The sequence below is a fragment of the Acanthaster planci genome, linkage group LG09, assembly GCF_054643075.1.
Source record: "Acanthaster planci isolate LZ-2023a linkage group LG09, COTS_SCS, whole genome shotgun sequence".
Taxonomy (NCBI): domain Eukaryota; kingdom Metazoa; phylum Echinodermata; class Asteroidea; order Valvatida; family Acanthasteridae; genus Acanthaster; species Acanthaster planci.
In genome coordinates, this window is record NC_141785.1 from 15,015,861 (window position 1) to 15,035,630 (window position 19,770).

General features: G+C 43.9%; 1 protein-coding gene and 1 long non-coding RNA gene across 5 annotated transcripts in view; one reads left to right on the forward strand and one right to left on the reverse strand.

Annotated features, from left to right (window-relative positions):
• The window catches only part of LOC110982250 (uncharacterized), a 40,628-nt gene extending 21,936 nt beyond the window's left edge, over positions 1-18,692 (reverse strand). For both annotated transcript variants that reach the window (XR_015426403.1, XR_002598542.2), the window contains exon 1: positions 18,551-18,692. This is a non-coding gene — a long non-coding RNA (uncharacterized LOC110982250). The remainder of the gene's footprint in view (positions 1-18,550) is intronic.
• Positions 18,693-19,069: 377 nt separating this feature from the next.
• Positions 19,070-19,770, forward strand: part of LOC110982249 (T-box transcription factor TBX1-like) — a 36,819-nt gene continuing 36,118 nt past the window's right edge. For all 3 annotated transcript variants that reach the window (XM_087141035.1, XM_087141036.1, XM_022240545.2), the window contains exon 1: positions 19,070-19,490. The gene's annotated coding sequence lies outside the window, so the exon portion shown is untranslated. The remainder of the gene's footprint in view (positions 19,491-19,770) is intronic.

Sequence of the window (19,770 nt, forward strand, 5' to 3'; positions counted from 1 at the left end):
AGCAGTTGCAACTTCAAGCATGGTTTAGCGTTGGCGGAGTCGAGGAAAAACTCAAGTCTCTTTGGCTCCCGATTTTTCATTATCAAAGTTTCTTACATGTTTTAAAGGCAAGTATATAGTTCTTCTACCACAATTTATTTAATTAACAGAAGTAGATGTATCCAACTTAATTGTCAAGTAACGATAGAACCTTGGTATAAATTTCATCAGATGCGTTGGGGGAAGTAGTGATTCGAGTTCATCCTTTATACCCGGCTGCCTTTAGCAATCAGCTACGCCATTCGTTATGCCGTTTGCATCATGTTTAACCAATTACGGTTCGTACTTGGAGTATCAAAATGATATTCAATATATTAGGCCTTGTAAGGTCGGGTTAGGCAGGGAATCAATCACAAATAGCGGAGATAATCCCTCCCCTGGCGTCTTCGCTGGAATCTTCGCGGCGAGTGCATCATCCCCACGGCCGCGTTATGGACGCTCCTTTCGGGCCGGACAACGGAGATTCCAATTTGAGGGGCAATATCTCAAGCACTTAAGGCGGGCATTTGCAGGCGAACGCCCAAGGAGACCTGCGTGCTACTTGGATTTGACGGCATAGCTGGTCTGGACTTTGCGAAGGAAAAAAAAAAAGACGTTTTGTGTGTGTGTGTGTTTTTTTCCGTTCCCGGAGATTACCGGACGAATGCTTGGAATGACAGTTGTAATTGAAATCAGTTCCCAATTTATGATTGCAGTCGGGACAGCCGCTCACAAGATCCGTCCGGATAGTGACTGGAATTTTTTCGAAGCAAATGAGTATACATTTACGGCTTTGTAGTTGAAACAAAGACCCCGCACAGGCATCCATGTTTGTTTACAATTAAAGTGAAAACAGTGGTATCCTTCGATAAGCAGGGTTACGTATCGAAATCTTTCGACGACTTATTTCCTGAAATGATGGTCTTTACAAGAGTACGAAGAACCACGTCAATAAACAAACTATTGGTGGAACTGAAACGTATGTGATTAATCCATCGTGTGTCCGTTAAACCACCTCAATCCATATACTTCGGATAAAATGGTTAGGGCTATGAATTTTTGAACAAAGCGTCTTAAACCGAGCATAATTTCATGTAAATCCGTTTGCGGTGTTGATATGTTAAGTCGTGTCTGAAGTGCATGTTACTTTAAGTCGTGTTCAGAGGCGGTGCAGCTTGTTACAATTCACTGGATGGCCCAAGAATATGCCTCCTGTGAATTTAATACCTGAAGATTAAATTGTTCAAATTTAAAGTTATTTATAAACAACACTCTTATCAAAGGTGACAGGGGGGGGGAGTTGCAATACCAAATTTGTAGCTCCGATTCCCGCTGAGAAACGAGGCACGTTACCCAGGGAGAATGATGCCAAGTTCGCTGCTGGGAATCTTACAAGGAGGAGGGGAAGGGTTCTTTAGTTTTCGCTAAAAGAAGCGAGGAGAAAGATTTACAGCTAACCATGGCCTTGTCAGAGCGGCTTGGGCTGGAAATGACTTCATTTATAAAAGGTTCCGTAAATGTTTAGATTTGTAACAAACAGCACTAAATCCAGCCGACAACCAGTGGCAATTTATATTTTGAACATCCCTTGGAAGAATTCCGACTACTCGGAGGCCTGATTTAGAAGAAAAGGAAAAAAATTAAGGTGAGGCTGGGCCGAAAGAACAGGATCACGACGGACTAATGGGGTGGTATTATGTACCCGGGGTACGGGGTTGACAAAGAAAAAAGTTGGGAGTGGGAGGGGTGGTGGCTCAGAGATGACGTAGTGATAAAAGGTGAAAGGTCGTGAGCATGGGGGTGTGTTGATTTAGGGAATAAGTGGTGAGGAGGGACGTCGTGGTGATGGTTTTGATAATGCTGATGATGCTCATTTGGTGATAATGGGATAATTGACAATGGTGGTGACGGTAAAGATGACAGGAGAGACAACAATGACAATGGCTACGCTGATGTCAATGGCGGCGACTATAGTGTTGCTGGTGTCACAAATTGGAGTTGCGGAGATGCACCGTGTCAATTACAAATTCTTGGTGCAACCAGTGAGTTACAAGACCGACATCATGTTGGTGGCTGAACTCATTAAAACTGTCGTGATTTTTATGCTCCCGTAAAGGGGATTTGGTACCACTGATATGACAATATTAAACTCCTTCAGAAACAAAACAACGAAATTGTGCTGAATACTGTTGAAAACTCCCTTTAAGAGATTCCGACTTATCCTTCTTCGAGACAGGAGCCCTCGACCAGCTCACAGCCAGGGATAACGACACCTTTACATTAACCAGACTCTTCCCTTCAAACATATGGCTACAATCTTCTCGTTCGCGGAAATGAGTTTCCGTGTTCTTCAATTCACTGATTTTCCTGCCGTTCACAGCTCACCTAGCCCAGCGTCCGGTGGGAAGGCCCCGGTCAATTTAGCGCAGCACGGCAAGCCGGGTACCTCGGGCGACTCCGAGGATACGCCCTGCAGACAAAAACACCGAGACTCGAAGCCGATCGCACCCGCGTTTTGCAGAAGTGGTGAGAGTCGCACGTCCGGTTACAAAGAAGGAAAAGCCATGGCTCCTTGAAATTATCATATTGTAGGATTTGGCTTCACATCCCTCAAACTTAAGAACAGATTTGAAGGGATGTCACTGACATCCACTGTTTAACTTACACATGCTCAGAATATCAATGAATACAGGATGACAAGTAGCGAAATGGTCTCTTTCTTCATTTCCCAACTTTTTGTCCTAACATCTTGATCATCTAGGCCTATATGTGACAAAATTAATGAACGGATTTAGCCATCCAAAGGCCCCCGTAAAAGACAACGTGCGAAAATTTAAAACTGAAGAACACTTGACAAAATGACGTTATAGTTATAAATAGTTACGCGGCATTCGGTGACCTCTTCGGTTGATTACTCATGAGTGAAAAACAGATACACCCACAAGTGAAGGAATCAAAACTTGGTTAAAAAAGACGCTGGTCTTCCCCCCCCCCCCGCGTTACAAAGAGCTGTGAAAAACATGAGGAGGTGAGATAAATTAACCTGTGATTCTTTGAATTTACAATCTTTACCAACAAGGCCTTCATATTGTGTCAGTGAAGCATACAAACACATTACGGTTGGCAGAGGCATGGGATATTGCCCAACCCTTAACCAAACATAACCCGGTAACAAGACTGGTGAATAAACGGGGTTGTACTGTAAAGTCAAGTGTAAGCGCAGTCTGGTAAATGAAAATGGTTTCTGTAATATACTTGCAAACACCTGTGAAAAGGAAATTGAGGGAAAAAACCAATGCGTTTAAAACATGTAATGTTCTCCGGAATAACCGCTGGCTATGGCGTGACTCAAGAGGATCGGTTAACCGTGGAACGGCTTGCGGCCACGGCAGACTCATCTCCCCGTTCGCCGAACACCTATTTAACGCTCCAGTTGGCAAGAAGAGGTAAGAAGAGGGCTTGTGCGATGAAGATGGGCAGGGATATTAAAAACGTCCGATGCGGGGAAGCCGGTCATGGCTCCGGGCTAAGGCCTGCGGTCACGGGCAGCTTACTAATCCGTGGATACACTGCAGTATTGCTCCATGTGAAGGAGAGGGTTAAAGGTCGACACGGCCTGAATATCGGTTTCCTCGTGCGAGTGACGGTTTGACCGGCTCCTTGAGATCCAGCGATAAAATTATAAATTGTAATTATTTATCAACGTGTGTTGTGCCTATTTTTTCCTGTACTGTTGCAGAGAAATCCACGTAATTACTCCAGTAGGGGCACTGTAATAACGAATGGAGAACACTGTGAGACTTCTCTCCCAACCGACTACGATTTTAAGATTGTTGAACTCTTGGAATCTTTTACAATGTGCAAAGATGTAACTAAACATGAATACTTAGGCATATTAAACGATCAGGATCGTGGAATAGACATTCTGAAATGCAAGTAAAACTCCTTCGAAATCGTATCGCTGTTTGAAGACCACGAATTTTAATTACTTGAGTTATTTGCTAAGGAGAAGAAACGGAACAATGAGTCATTAGTGGCTTTCCACTCAGTTCGTATTCATTTCTTGAATTATTTTCTTGGCCTTTTTCAAAATGATCTCTGGAGTCGAGGAGCCCGTTCGTTACCGTACAACGTTACTCGTTTACTTTTTGGAATTCTGATCATTGCGTCACGTCAACCAAAACGACACAAACAAAACGAAGAAAACCCACATTTTAACCATTTCATTTCTGAGTGTGTTGACCGGAGTTCTTGACCCAGTGTTGCCAGATCTGAATGTCTTGTAAATGTATTTCTGTACACAAACATAACAATAATTAACACAACATACAGAGTTGCCTCCTGAAAGCCACTCTGGATTAAGATGGAGGCAGAAAATTACTTTGTATTTCACTGATTTGGGGGATGCAGGGAGGGGCGGGCGAGAATTCTCAGACACGCATTCAACCAGACTGCCATCCACAGCTGGGCTTTTCGACTTGAACCCGCTGCCATCTTGACAACATTTTTGAAACCTCTTTTCAACCATTCATGTGAATCATAACGTTAGCCACGGAGGACGTCAGAAGGTACTTCAATCCGCAGGTGTCAACGTTGAGAGGAATTCCGAACTTCACATTCAATGTTCAATACACAAATGTTGAATTGCAGACTGTTAAAATCTGTAGGAACTCCTATGTTCGACAGTCACCTTCTTTTAGGTTTAACCAGGGAATGTTGGTCATCGATATCCGTAGTTTTGTGATGAAATACTCGAGTGAGGGAAGTTCTGAGAAAATTCCAATCCCCTTCCAAGAGACGATATTTTACCCTCACTGATCGACTGTCTGTCTCGAGCGGCGTTAGTTACGATTCACACTAAAGTTAAGCAAGCAGTTCATAATCATGTCATTCAAGTTTGAAAGTTTCCCTTAAAACAAAATGGAAAAAAATAAGTGTTCGAGTAACATTGAGCAGGGTACTTGACTGCAAGGGTTCGTTTTAAGGATACCGCATTCTTGGCAAATCTTCCCCCAGTGAGCAATTATACGACAGGTTGAGGCCGTGCAGAGCCAGCTTCTCTCACCTGCTTAATGCCCGTTATGGCCGGCATTAAACTCGGGCCTCACTGCCGCTGCCGGCTTGTCTGCGAGTGGGATCAGTGTTATTTACGGTTTTATTGTTGGAATTTTAGTTGTGGGACAGTGGTTAACTGTTTATTTCTTTTCACCCACTAAAAGGTTAGAATAAGGTATTTCATGTTTCTAGTGCCTGTGAAATTTGTAGTCAGGTCTAACAAAAATGTGATGTAATCAGCAAAAGTTTATGTTCCGTTTTATTTTTCTCTGATTATTAATGTTCTGTTTTGTTTTGGGGGTTTGGTCTGTGAAGGAAATCAATTTTGTTTGTAAAATCTTTAATCTCGAGGCGGTCACACCTCGATTGAAAGGAGAGCAAGAAAGAAAAGACAGAAAACAAGCCACGTAACCCCAACAGGCTTTTCTGGATCCGAATTCTGAAATATGACATCGATTCACCGCGGAAACTCCCCTTCCCTGCAAGAGAGAATAAAAAAAAACAATGTAGAGAGAGAATGAAATTCCTCCTGTCACTTCCGTCGTTGTTGCACGGGCCAGTTGAAAACGATTTATTTGTAAACAGTCGAGCTGTTGACAAGTCCAGCGCGTTGGTGGTAATCGTGGGACGAGGAAGCCGGGCGAACTCGATGGCTAAGCCAAGGGAACAACTATGAACCCAGAACTTCATTCATAATTCCGTTATTTACTTTAGATTCAGAGTTATTCACTCCAATTCGAAACCGTACATAAGTTTAGGAATTAGACTCATCTTTTAAGCAACATCTTTCTTGAAAGCAAAAAGGGGCTTTGTGAAAAGTTCACCTAATTTTCAACTATAGTTTATGTCGTTCAGGTGGTCACCAGTTCGCAAGCAGCCTTCCATTTTCGTGGATATTCATGAGTGATCCCAAACTCTTTCAAAAAAATCATAAAATGTGGCAGAACTGCTTAATGGATGCCAAACTCAGTTAAACGGGTTGAACGCTATTAATCTTCAAAATAAAGAGAAAACGATTTCGTTCATTATTCTCTCACAAACTTTTAAGAGCCATATAACGGCCCCAGTGTTTTTTGCTTGTACTTTGAGTTTGGGTGCCCCTTTCACATTTTGTTCGAAAACGTATTTGTCACATTCGTTGCTCGAATTAGAATAACCTGTCTTTCGCCGTCAAGAACACACAGAGAAGCACAGAGTCTCCGGGTGACACCCTTAGCCCCGTGTAGCCCGTATCGCGCCCCGCATTTGACCCGAGTGTAAGCCGATACACGCTGACTGTCTCTGCCAAGAATGCCCTCCTAAGGTCACGTGTCAGAACGAGAGGCCACTACGGGCCACACGAAGAAATAATGAAAAATACGAAAAAGACAAAATGGCCACCAGAAATACGTAGGCCTACATATGACGGATTTTGTACACATACCTATAGCGCAGGGCATATTCGCTAATTTGGGACTTGCATTCAAATGGTCAACTTATTGTGTCGATAGCGACAACAGCAACTGTGATTTTCCAACTTGAAGACTCCAGAACATTGAAGGCTTGGATCATTATACGATTTTCTTATTCCTATCTTTCCTTTAAAAATAAGTAGTTAAAATGTCTAAGTGATAGTCTTTCCACTTCAAACATTAAGAATGCTTAAAATAATTGAGTAATTTAATAGAAATAAATTAAAGTTATTTGGTAATAACATATTGCAAATACACACTAAGGGTTGCAGGTGCAACATAATGCATTACTTGCATGTCTGACACAGTAATGGTATACTTTAACCGTCCGCGAAAGCGTGGCTATATAGACAAAATATTACAAGTAAACTGAACACAGCCTATTAGGGGCAGTGGGCGGCAACATCAGATCCGCCAGTGGAAGGTCTAGTTTTATCCTGAATTCTTATTTTCTTATTTGTTTTAATTTGGCCCATTTATCTAATTGTATTTTCACTACTCAAAAATAAAGCGTAAATCGACTGCTTTTATGGCTATTTTAATGACTTTGCAATTCATAAGCCTATTTGTCCTTTTATTTTTTATGGTTTTTACGGTGTACATGTACATGTATGTATAATGCTATGGAGGTGTTTTAAAATCTTCTACTTCTTAATCATTCTTAGGTAATTTTACTGAGTATGAATTATGTGTGTTTTATTTTCTGAGTTTCTGTCTATTTATTGTTATTCAGGGCTGTTTGCCTGTTGGCAATAGTGATTAGGTTCGCTTTTTCAACCCCTGTCTTGTTTTTACTTGCTTACGTAATTGTGTCGTCCAATGTGATAATGACGAATAAATGATTAACAACACGAAAACTTCATTGCATTGTCATGGTCTGCTTCAAAGACCCAGGTTGATTTAATTAACTACTGGTACCGGTATCTATCCATTTTGGATTTGTTGGATGGATGGATTTGTTTACATGGATTTGCTACAAAAATGACAAGCCTTGATTTGCATTGTGCACCTTTGCTGTTTCAATTTTCAACGCGTAGTACGTGCATTTGACGTCAGCTGTAAAGACTGTACCCAGTCCTCCAAATAAACACTTCCCCTTATACATTCGGCTTTACTATTAAGTGCAATGGCGCAAATTGGATGGGTGCGGTTATAACTGTGTAACTTCGGTAAAAACATTCAGTTTGTGACCTGACATCATGAGGAATCGCTTCTGTCTACTAACCTATATAAACTTATTCTAGTCCGTAACTTATTCTTTTACCCAAGGTTTTGGGATTTGCAAAGCTGCTAATGATCCAGTATCCGGATCAAGGGAGCACCTGTTATGGTAGCGTACTTCTCGACGCTAAGGGGACGAGGTTGCAATAGCAAATACATGTCCTACGACCACAGTGCACACCACTTTGCCATCATAATCGTCATTAGATCCAATACAGGACGGCTTCCGGAAACAAGAAACTCTCGCGTGCAACAACTGACAAATCACACAAGATGAGGCTACAGTATCATCTGGGAAAAGCAGAATGTCGGTTAAGAGTGACCTATGACCTGTGACATCTTGGAGTAGTCAACAGCGCTCTCCCCCAATTGGGGCGTATCAAAAGGGCTTGTTTATGTTTTCACTGTTTTTTGTTTGTTTGTTTGTTTTTTGTTTCATGGGTAACCTCTTATACCTAAGACGTATCAAGACGAAATGCATCAATTTATTCAGGCTACCGTCTATAAAAGGTGCTTAGAGAGACCGGCAGGGCTATCTCTTTGCCCATTTTCCGTCTGGCAGTCATTAGCCAGCAGGGGGCGCTGTTTATGCACATAAAATACGTCACGTCGTTTTCAACTTACAGTCCTTTCCCTTATGCCAGTGGGTCCCTTTAAAAACAATCAACCCCGAGATGAGGAAGATTAGCGCGGACGGGACAATAACCGCGGATGGGAAGAGGAGATGTCAAGCCCAGGCGTGTCGAGAGCGGTTCAAACGATTCCGAGCAACTGGGGGAGCTCTTCGCAGAGGGGGAGCGGGGAAAGGGAAGGGACAACACGGGAAGATGAGTGATCGTGTTTGGCGGTGTCTGCTAATAATAACACTGCTCTTATCAAGTCCATGTGAACTCGGGCCAAGAGCGACGCAGGGACCTCAAGAAGACCGACGGTTCCTTCAACTTTTATTGGCCGACACCAAGGACTCCCTCCTCATGACAATTGAAAAGTCTCTTCAGTGGTCTTTGACCTAAATAAGAAGAGCCCTGGGTCTTAAGTGAGCAAGACTGCAACCGTTGTGACAGAAAAGATGGGAAATTTAGAACCGTCAATCGTTAAATTCCTTAAACACTGTACTTTCTTAACTGTCGAACAGCATCGTTCAAAGACAGGGTCATTCTGTCTGTAACCCTCAATTTGTAGCCGGGGCCTGCTCACGACAAGGGGCTGCAGGAAAACTCCGTCAGATGGTACCGGGCGAGGCAGACAGGCAGACGAAAGACTTGTCTGGCTACCCGGGCTCGACGGAGCATTTTCCGGTACAGGGTGCGATGAAGGATCGAGGACTGGGCCGAGGAGGTATTAGAGACATCAGTGGTGTCTGGGTGAACGCCCAGGCGGTTCCCTCTATGATCCACCTCTCGCGCGCTCCTGCCATGAATGCTGTCGGTTCAATTCACTCACCGGCCTAGGCCGACAGAAGTCGACAATGCAGACATTCTGTGTTACGTCTTTAGGTCGGCCAGCGGTCGTCCACTCGTGCAAGGTTACAGTTTGTATAAAAAGGATCAGATAGTATCAAGCAATAAGGTTTTGGGATTTCACGTTTCCTTTGCTCTGTTTGTTTGCACGAACCATGTTTGAAATTTTCCACCAACAGTTGAAGAAACAGGGTGTTCGACTTGTCTTCAAGTCGAATGCTACAAATAGCTGGTTGAGAACACCCCTGCCATAGCGGTGCAACCCTACAAAATGCCACTTAAAATGTGTTAATTTAGAAAGCAACACGTGAGACATCTGAACTACAACCAAACAAGCCAGCCAGCCATCCCCAACCAGCCAACTATAAAGCAACGATCCAACCAACCAAACTGTAGGCGCCGTGGATACATCGATATTATCGATATGAGTTTGATATCGATATCGCCGATGTTAGTTATTTGGTAATATTGACAAATATCGAAACTTTGAAAACATCGATATTGAAAATATATCGAAAATATCGCTACTGAGGAACGAACTTTATTGAAAATTGGTTCTCACACTGAGTGAAAATGTCCCTGTGGCTTATACTCCGGCGGTTTATACAGCGGCATTTGAAGGATAAATTCAGTCACTTATCACGGTCTCGCACTCAATAATTCGCTTACACTTTTCCTCAAAAATATCACAAAATTTATCCTCCAAAACTGAGAATTACTTGCTAACCAAACGTACGTAGATTAGCACTGCGTGCTGATGATATCGCTATATGCACGGCAGTGTGTATCCCGTCCCTTGTAGGCAACGTACACAATACGGACGATAGAACATGTCGCCAAAGTGGATTGGATCACACCATTACGATGTATAGGGGTGTACCCTTAGAACAATTTACCAGCATTTCATGCCTGTTATAACACCTTGAAAATCAAAATGAATAAAATGCGATAAATCGATAATATCGATTGGCATCGGCCAAATAAAACGATGTCGACGGTGCCTACCAAATTGCACACTCTATCGACCGCCTTATTTTACCAACCAGTCGATCTACTAACCATCGTCAACCTGACCAAGCATAAACAGACATACCAACCGACAAACGACCCAGGGATCGACTACTGCTGGACCGACCCATCGATCGACAAAAACCTGCAAACACAGTCAACAGTCGATGACAGACTGAGCTTCAGTTGGACCATCACACAAAGAAGCATACACACGACGCAAACATCTCACAAGTAAACAACTAGGTCACAGTAATCACAAACGACACAGATTATTCCACCTTGGAAAAAAAGTACACATAACATTTTGACCACGCGACATGGCGGTAAGGCACCAATCTGCTTTTCGCATTAAACCGAACAATATCTACCCTTCATTTTTCTGCAGTATTATTTCCACAAGGCTTAAGTGTGTCATTCCCGTGTCCTGCAAATGTAAGGCAGTTCACCACAGGGCTTAACGGTCGGATCGACCGAGGATCAGTTCAGTGCCTGCATCCATTGAATCATAGAATTTTTATGGTCTCGGCAGGAATTGACTTGGCATAGAAATGCGATCGTTACAGTGTCGTGACGTTGGAACGCATATAGTGTATATACCACCGGGGTCTCTGACCGACAAGTAAGTCATGTACTTTCAAGTTCATAAACCCCTAATTTGTTTCACTCTGTAGCCGAATCCCGCTAATTTATTATCCAGACAGCGCTCATTGTAGGTGTTCGTTAGGCGGACGGTGATTTAAGGTGCACGGTCAGCGCTCGGCGGGCACTCGGTCGCGAATGGGGGCTACCGCAGGCTGGATGTCGCAATCTGACCGGCGCGTTTGCGAACATCAGGCCCGCAGTCACCGCTCAAGAATTCAATTTCGCACCGGTCCGGAACGAATTGCGTCGTAAAAAAAGAAACAGAAGAAGAAAAAGCAAAAAATAAAATAAAATAAAAATAACGCTGGGAGACTGAGAACAGCGAAGAAGCCCGCGGTTCGGAACCGTTTAGCTACGGTTTAGCAGAGGCAACAAGACTGTCGCTTGGGGAAACGGGTTCCAGGCGAGAAAACAACATACATAACTACTGGCATCTGTCGTGGTAATAGGATCTTCGACAGGGGAACGCTGAAGGAAGACTGGGGAAATAAAAGAGATGAAGCCTCGGTAATAGATGACATCTGGACGAGAGTGCATTGTCTGGAGGTATCCTAAAAAGAATAACCCAACGAAAGACTGACCTCAACAAAAAGAAGTATAAATCTTCGGATGTTTTGGGCCGCCCAAACTTGATTGTAAACATTTCCACAAACTCCTATAAATACAACAGCATGACGGTGAAGTCTTATATAGCATGAGGCCAACAAAACATGAAGTACTAATACTGGCTTGAAAACATAGTTTTCACAAAGATTACATTTACAGTGTGTGCTGCTGTAACTTCACCCGTATAATGTTTCATTCAGGGTTAATGGACACCCTTGTGCAAGCCGAGACATGCGCATTTCTGCCAGAGGGCTGCTTCTAAATACGTGTATACTGTTATTAATGGGGGACAACATTTCACCCTCGTTGGGTCACTTTTGTAACAAGAGGTCGCGGTTCCAATCCCCAAGATGTAAGGACACAATGAACAGAACCCTTTGAGATACAATTTTGGAAAGGCAAATCTACTGCACTGCTAGGCACTGAAAACGCGGGCAGTTATCAGCCTTTTTTATAGGTGAAATATTGGGCATCTCGTCATTCAAACTTAGTCAATATGTACCCGAAGTAACCTCAGCGGAGGGGATTTCATGCCTGTTGTCCATTAGAAAAACATTTCCAACAATGTTTAATTGTCTCTTTGTAGCGCGGTGGAGGTAAATGAACATTTTGCCACCTCCGAGAATACGGGTCTAAGCCACCTTTTCCTGCCATGTTTTTACGTCTTCATTAGTAATTAAGCCTGACTGCCTAGCGTGCAGGACTAACGCTGTACCCTTCGGCTTGCCACACCCCCTGACTACCCGTATCAGGATCATTGATTCACTCTGCTATTTCTCAGCCGAACACTAATATTATCAATTGTCCATTTCCCGCTCAATTTTCAGCGGCTGACCTTTTGAAGGTTCGAGCCCCCCCCCCCCGTAATCTCCAAGCCACAAGTTCCCTTAATCGGCGATTCATGTAGACTTTGGGGTCGTCTCGTTTGAAGTCACACCATCGTGACGTCGATGGAGATTTTTTTTTATCCGCGGACCCATTGGTTTCCTGGGCATTTAACTTTTAGCGACTTGTCATTTCCTGTGCCGTGTCCAGTGAGACCTTCGGTAAGTGTATATCACTCAAGCGGAGTCGGTTCACCTACACATGAATGCTTTTTTCCCAACGATTAATTTGGCTGGAAAATGTTACGGGTGCTCTGGGCTTTGGACGTGCAAAATCCTCAGCTCAATACTGAAATTTTAACAGAGAGTGCTGCCCCTATATGCACGTTTGTAGCGTGTTAAAGTGTTAGAGGTTTGTAAGAGCGCCAGGCATCCTTGCCTATCAACCTGGGGCACCGACTTCGTACTCCTGACAACTCTGAGTCCGGAGTTGGGGTCCTCGCACCCTCCAAAATAGTGCAAGCGCCTTGGCGCGGTGCGGACCCCTTTTTTCTGCCTTTCCCTTGAGACAACCGGCGAAGTTGGAGGGTTAAGAAAAAGACAAAAACGGAATGGGTTGGAGGAAGAGGGTTAATTGGATTACTGGTTTCTGATTGTGCCCCGGGAAATGTCTTAGGGAAGAGTGTGATGGACGGGGATGAAGCCGACGACAGACAGGTTAAGAGATCAGCGTCCGGCCAGCATGAGGAGCTGGGAGGAGGAGCGGAGTTATTGGATTTGAGTGGAGGAGAAAATGATCACAGCTTGTAAACTGTAATCACCTCCTAGGTTGAAAAATAGGAAACGAAGACAATTGCTTCGAGTTATAACCTCCTGTTGAATAGTATTACTGGCTTACCTCATCAATAAAAACATATACACATGGAGTTGCCGAAACTAGTATCAATTGTCTTTGTTGAAATCTAACCTTACGAAGATGAAATCACTTTTTACATTTATCTTTGTCAGCAGGTTGTTTTAAAATCTTCAAAAAGGACTGGTTTGTAGAAATCTGACAGTGTACCACCAGAAGGAAACAACTAGGGATTCGAGTTTTGGCATGAAAATTGAAAAGCTGGGAAAATGCTATCTGACGTGCGTTTCTCTAAGCGCTTAAGTCGCTTTTTTGTCAATGAAACGGATTTTCTCTTCTAGCAAATCCTTCCAGGCAAACTGTCGGCCAGGTTGAGACAAGCACGCGGGAAAGGGGATTAAAACTGCTGACGTTCATCATGGCTGAGGCGAATCTGAGGCCTGCGCTAACAAATCCAGAGGTTGAAAGTTTGGCAGCAGTAGCAGGCAGTGGGTTAACTCTCCCTTGGTCCAATGGCGAATCCTGCAGGGCAAGGGGGTGGGCAACTTGCCGACGGACCTTTTCTTTTACCAAAATACTTTGTAGGTAAGTAGGAAAGAAAGTTATCGGTAGATATTTATCAAATATCAGCGACCAAACCCTAAGACAACAGCACCATTTAATTTTTTCATCCCAGCATCATTGCGAATGAGCCTAAGCCGTATTTTTGAATCCCCAGACACCAAAAGACGGATAGTATACGCCGCTGCTCAGGTCTGAAATGTGAGGATGCCGGGGGGGGGGTTGTCCCCAGCGGAAGTCCATGCCCCGGATGCCCCCCCCACCCATTTTAAATTTCGAAATGCATACATGTACACAAGCTATGTATGGCACCAGCCACAGTTCATTTGCTTTTCGGTGTCCCCTTCGAAAAGTGTATGTGCGTTACCCTGGCTGGGCTCTCGGAAATCTCACACTAGTTATGCCACTGGTCTCAAGGGGGCAGTGGGGTATATTGAACCGTCCAAGTAGCTAATGAAGTAGGCTTCGGTTCCCTTGTAAAATGAATTTGCCGAATTTATCTGGATTTGTTGCCTTTCTAACATACGAGTTTGCTTTTGGTCCGTGCGGGCTTAAAATCGCTAAGCGGTTATTACCGTTTCGTAATGCGCCCACGAGCAATTCATTAAGGCGAACCGTCCTTCCCGCGCTGAGCTGACACGGCCAATCATGATTCCCCTGGTTACATTGTCCATGCGCTTCCGACCGACCGCGACCTAGGTCGGCCCCTTGAAGGCTCTGGACTTGCACCACACACGTTAGAGATGAGAGGGTCTGAATGTGCTGTGGAAGGGGGAAGAAAGGAGAAATGCCGCGGGTAATTGACGGATGAGTGCGCAGCCAAAAATGACAAGCGCCGATCACGTAGATGTAAATATATCTCTTACCTTTTAGAGGGGTCATTCCCGATCTTACTTCTTTTTGGCTCGACAAAAGGAGGGGGAGAAATCACTCAGTGTTAGGTGTTTACAGTAAAGCCAATATGATACGCTTTTTGTCCAAATTCTAGAAATAGGTTGCACAACTAAAATCTGTGATGTTAAAGTAAACACTGTCGTCATTGGTGCTTTCTCATCGGCGCTTCTGCGTGGGTGAACAGCCGGATTGCACGCGTGTGTTTCTCGGGGAATGATGTTTTGCCTGATGTTATCTGTATCACCCACCCGTGTAGGATAGGGCCTAGACCCTAAACTAACTGCCTGAAAAAGCATAATTGGGTGTTACTCCACTATAGCACAAGTGTAAGTCACATCAAAGTCTTGTCCGGTCTAACATGGTTGTATGTGTACGTATCGTACACTGTACACCTTGCCATTCATCAACCACGCCCACCACCAGTGCCTCCGAAAGAGAGCCGGTTTTTAGACGGCCGGGCCCGGGCCGAGGTGTTGAGGTACCGGGCAATTGGCGCGGAAATTCGCGGCGTTTCAGGCGTGTCTGGCGCTTCTCGGCGCGTGCAACCGATTTAGGACCCCAACTGCAAAGTGATCGGCTCGACACACAACTTCCTAAGATCTGCCCATATCGATGTTTAGGGCGTAAGGCATGGCACACGGTCCAATTCCTTGGAGCTGTAAGCAAAAAAAAACTACTTAACAAAATGAGGTTGCAAGTTTCAATGCCGTCCAGTGTATACGGCCTCTGCTTAAGTCTCTATAGATTCTTTGTTAAGCACGCAAATTTGCCGTGCAGAATGCTTTGCTCACATACAAACGACAGTTCCTTACCCATAAGCAGGGCCTTATGGCGACTGGTTTACTTATTAAAATAAAAAAAAAAAATAAAAATCACTTCAGAATATAGACCTCCATTAGGACAAGTACTTCTTTGGAAATACTATTTTCTGGAAGTGGGGACTTTTTGGAGGAACCCACACATTTATTGGAAACTCACTGATAGAGAAAAGTGTGATACAGTTTATAATCATATGCAACGATGACAGTGTTTATGTCTGTCACGCCCTCTAGTGATGAACATTAGACGAGCTGTCCAAAGGTTATGGCCCTGTCCTTGCTTTACTTTTCCAAATTCGAGTTATGATCAGAACAGTTCGAATTTCTAAATTTAAATGATACTTTATAGGACCTCTTATTGTGGGTTTCTTGTTTCATGTTTATCGGACCAAACGTCTACATGTGTGTGATACCCCTCCATGCATGACTTAACGTTAAAGACCTTCCGACCAGCAAATTATCCACAGCTCTAAATCATTGGTGATTACTTGGCAAACCAAGTCTGAACAAAGTTACTGTTAGATGGTGTCATGGTCATGTGACCACTCACGTGGTTCACTGCGTGGGTACCGGTATATATTTTTGGAGCTACTACATCAACCACTTATCTTTTTGTGCGTGTGTGTGTTAAAGTGAAATGGGTCTAAGCATAAATAACAGGTTTGCCTACTAATTTTATTAATTTTAACGCAAGGGCAGCGATGTATTTCTTTACTGACAGATTCCAAGATCTCATGTTCAGCAGTCAGCTTATACACGTCTCTCTCTCTCAAAAAAGCCTTCTTTGTCAGTCTATATTGCATCAAAGTTTTGTCTCAAGAAGTCAAGTAATAATAAGACATGAACAAATGTAAACTTTGTTACTTAATGACGGGAGCAATCGTTGTCAGATGAGGTAACTAGACGTGGACGACTTTCGTTTAACAACATTCACGACAAAAAAATATGAGAAGAAAGCCACTGATATCTTCGTGCCCAAAGAACAGGGATTTGGGGGTAACAGTACAACACTGTAACATGTAAATGTGGGCTATTCCCAATTTAAACGAAATTACATATTTTTGAGAGATTTCAGGAATTTTCATGTTCTCAAACTGCGGCCCCAATCTCTTCCTTAGCTGTCGGCAACAACAATCAGTTACTTCTCCTTTTATACAGAGACAAAAATGGCGGAGAAAAGCCAGCAACTGAGACATCAAGTGCCAAAAGCCACACGTTGGCATTGTGTCTCGAAGTGGGTCTGAGAGCTGACCTCCAACCCTGTCCCTCATTCCCGTCGTACAGTTTGACCCCTGCCGCACTGTGTCACTTTGTAATCGTACCCGCAGCTAAGTACAATTAATCATAGTCTGGTATCGGCGCGGGTGACAGCAAGGCCAATGGAGAAAACCGATGTTGGGACGTGTTGCAAGAGAAGGCCTACATGGCTGTTTGTGTACACTCTCGCTGTTGCCCAAACTGTGACACCCACCTTTGTGTGAATATCGGGTGCAGCAGGTTCATGTTGATTTTTACGAATTCGAAAGGGCCCTGGCTCATTTTATAGACTTTTAAACCGCCAGTGAGTGAATGTGATCACTTGCTCGAGAGTGATTGAGTCATTTCTTTAGTAATCAATAGATTAAATAGGATTTAAACAAATTAGCCCGAAGATTGAAAAAAATATATGTTTGCATGCACTGCAATGTGGTTCATAGTACGCTTGCAAGTCATAAAACGCTTGCAAGAGGCCTCTTTAACAGCACTGTACGGTGAACATGACCACGGATTCTCGAGTTGTCATTACTGTTAGTCTTGGAGATGCATAATGATATTAGATGTGCCCATGGCCACCAACTGACCAAACCCAGTTCACATCATGTTTCGAAATTCAAAATGAAATGAAACTATATTAGTTTTGGATTTTTTTCACCCATGCTTTTGTTAGACTTCTCTGTCTGCAATTTTCGGTCAGATCTTAATTCTCCCCTCTTTTTTTGGCAATATTTTTGTCACAAGAATTTTATGTCAAGTGTTATGTTATCAACATATTGCACTGTACGTGGCGAGGCATTTTGTCAGAAGTAACGAATTTTTAAAAAAATTGTACCGACTGCTGTCATTGAAATCTTTAAAATAAAACTGATATTTATATAAATCTAGAATAAGGGAACCCTTTAGAAAGAATAGTTTCAAATAGCTCATCGTCTCTTGTCAAGTTTCTTTTCCATCCTAAGATTTAAGATCCATAGAATTCCTCTAAATGAGCGAAAGTCACATTAGGTTCTTTTCAACACTGTCGTGAGACTTTGCGTTCCACCGCGTGGCGTTTGGGTGAAGTTGTAAGCCCGGACACGTTTTGTGGTAACGACGATTCACTTTTGACGGTAATAATCCAGGAATTTATCATCTGGTTTTACGAATTAAATCGTTTCACTTGATTTACTCCAACTAATAACGAATCGGTCAATGCACATCCAGGCTAATGCAATACATTCGATATCGACAGATTATGCAGGAATTCTATCCCAGTGACAGAGTGACTAATACCGGTGCTCCCGCACATTCACAACGATATTTCTGAAAATAAACATATTTCAAGGTCGTTTGTCTCAACCAGCGTCGCAGTCTGGCACTTGTCATCGGTTCCCGGTTGATAACCTTTGTTTCGACAATCACCCTGAAGCTGTTAATTTGAGGTTAAGATGTTGAAAAATTACGCTTTAGGTCCAACGCTTATCTAGTCAAATGTGAAAGCACAAGGTTTCTCCGGAACACCGGCCGAAAGTGCATTAACGAAACTTACGGTTTGGCTTGAATGTTCATAGTTGTATTAACAGACGTCAACGAACGCCAACGAAGAAGAGCACTTATGCCCGAATTCTGAAGCAATCATGCGAAAATAAAGGGAGTTTAATGAACCAACTCACTAATTAATAATAGCAGGTGCACATTTCCGTCCAATTTTCAAGGAATGGGCTGACAAACAGCCCAAAATAACATGCACAGAGACAACCAAAATGGCGTCTGTTTCCATGCATTGATGACCTTCGACCCCACACAATAGCAATGCTCTGGGTGATGTGATGGTGAACTTGCCCTTGCTCGTTCAAACCCTGCAGGAAAGATTTCGGGGCGAAATCCTATACAGACTTACCTCCGAAAACAATCACCCGGCCAGACGGCAAAAAAGAGACGGGAATGGATAGTGCTGACCGAGGTGGGTGGCGTGGTGGGCCCAGGGGGAACGAGACGTCGTAGAAGGTGAGAGAGTCGCTGTCGGACGCCGCCGTCGGGCGCTTGCCCTAAACGAGATGGTTATGGAGTGGTGCAGCCTCGACCGGTAACCACGGGGGGAAACGCGCAGGTACCTGGTGCGCAGCGGGGGTGCTCGAACTGGCTCAGCCGCTGTTGGAGTAGTGCCACATGCATGGCAACATCACTAAAGCTGCACACTCGAACACGACTCACAGGCCGGCTGGGCTGCTAGAACCACAGACAGCCTTCACCGACGCCCGTCTCTCGGAGGCAATTTTAAACCATTCGCCCTTGTCTCCTCTACTCCTTTGGAGTCTCGGGGTTTTTTTTTCTTTATACATGTATATATACGCACGTGGTTCGGACCGGCCGAGCGGAAGGAGGATTTAGCACCTTCGCCAAGGCGAGTCGCTGTTGAAATGTACCTCCGGGGGTTGTAAGGGTTTTTTCTGCTCTTCTGCGCGGGAATTTGTCACTCAGCGCACAGGGGGACGGTGAGGGGATAGGTCGTACATGGAGAGACATGCTCCCCAAGCAAGCCTGAACAACCCCCCAAAAAAATCCAAAGCGGCGGGGCAGCCAGGCCGAACAACAGTCGGTACGGGGTAACGATTGAAGCAGCCTGATCAAGAGAAAACACGCCCCGGTCATCGACGGACGTGGACTTGAACGTGTAGAGAAACCGCCGCCATCGGAAAAACAACCTGTTTCCTGTTCATCACACTTCACCAAAGGCTTGGGATGTTGGTCTGCGTGTCTACAGGACCCACGCCTCCACTGACAAGCAAGACACTGTGAGAGAATGGTGTAGGTGAACCCGGAGCCAGACCTCCAGCAAAGTGCGTATCATTATTATGTCACTGCTTTCCCATGATCAAAAATTTCTCAAAGGATGAACTTACAGATTTCAACCTTTGCAACCTCCAGACAGACATCATCTGTCTTTCTCCTTTATTTTGGGTTTACGTTTATTTTCCTTATTCTGTCATCCCATTTTACTTCCTAAACCTAGTTTCACACAGAGGTTACAGTACATGCACCTCTGCTTCTTCTCTGTTCATTTCCATTTTACTGGGAAACATTGACCTTTTTTCAGACTACCAGCTGTCTTCCCAGTTT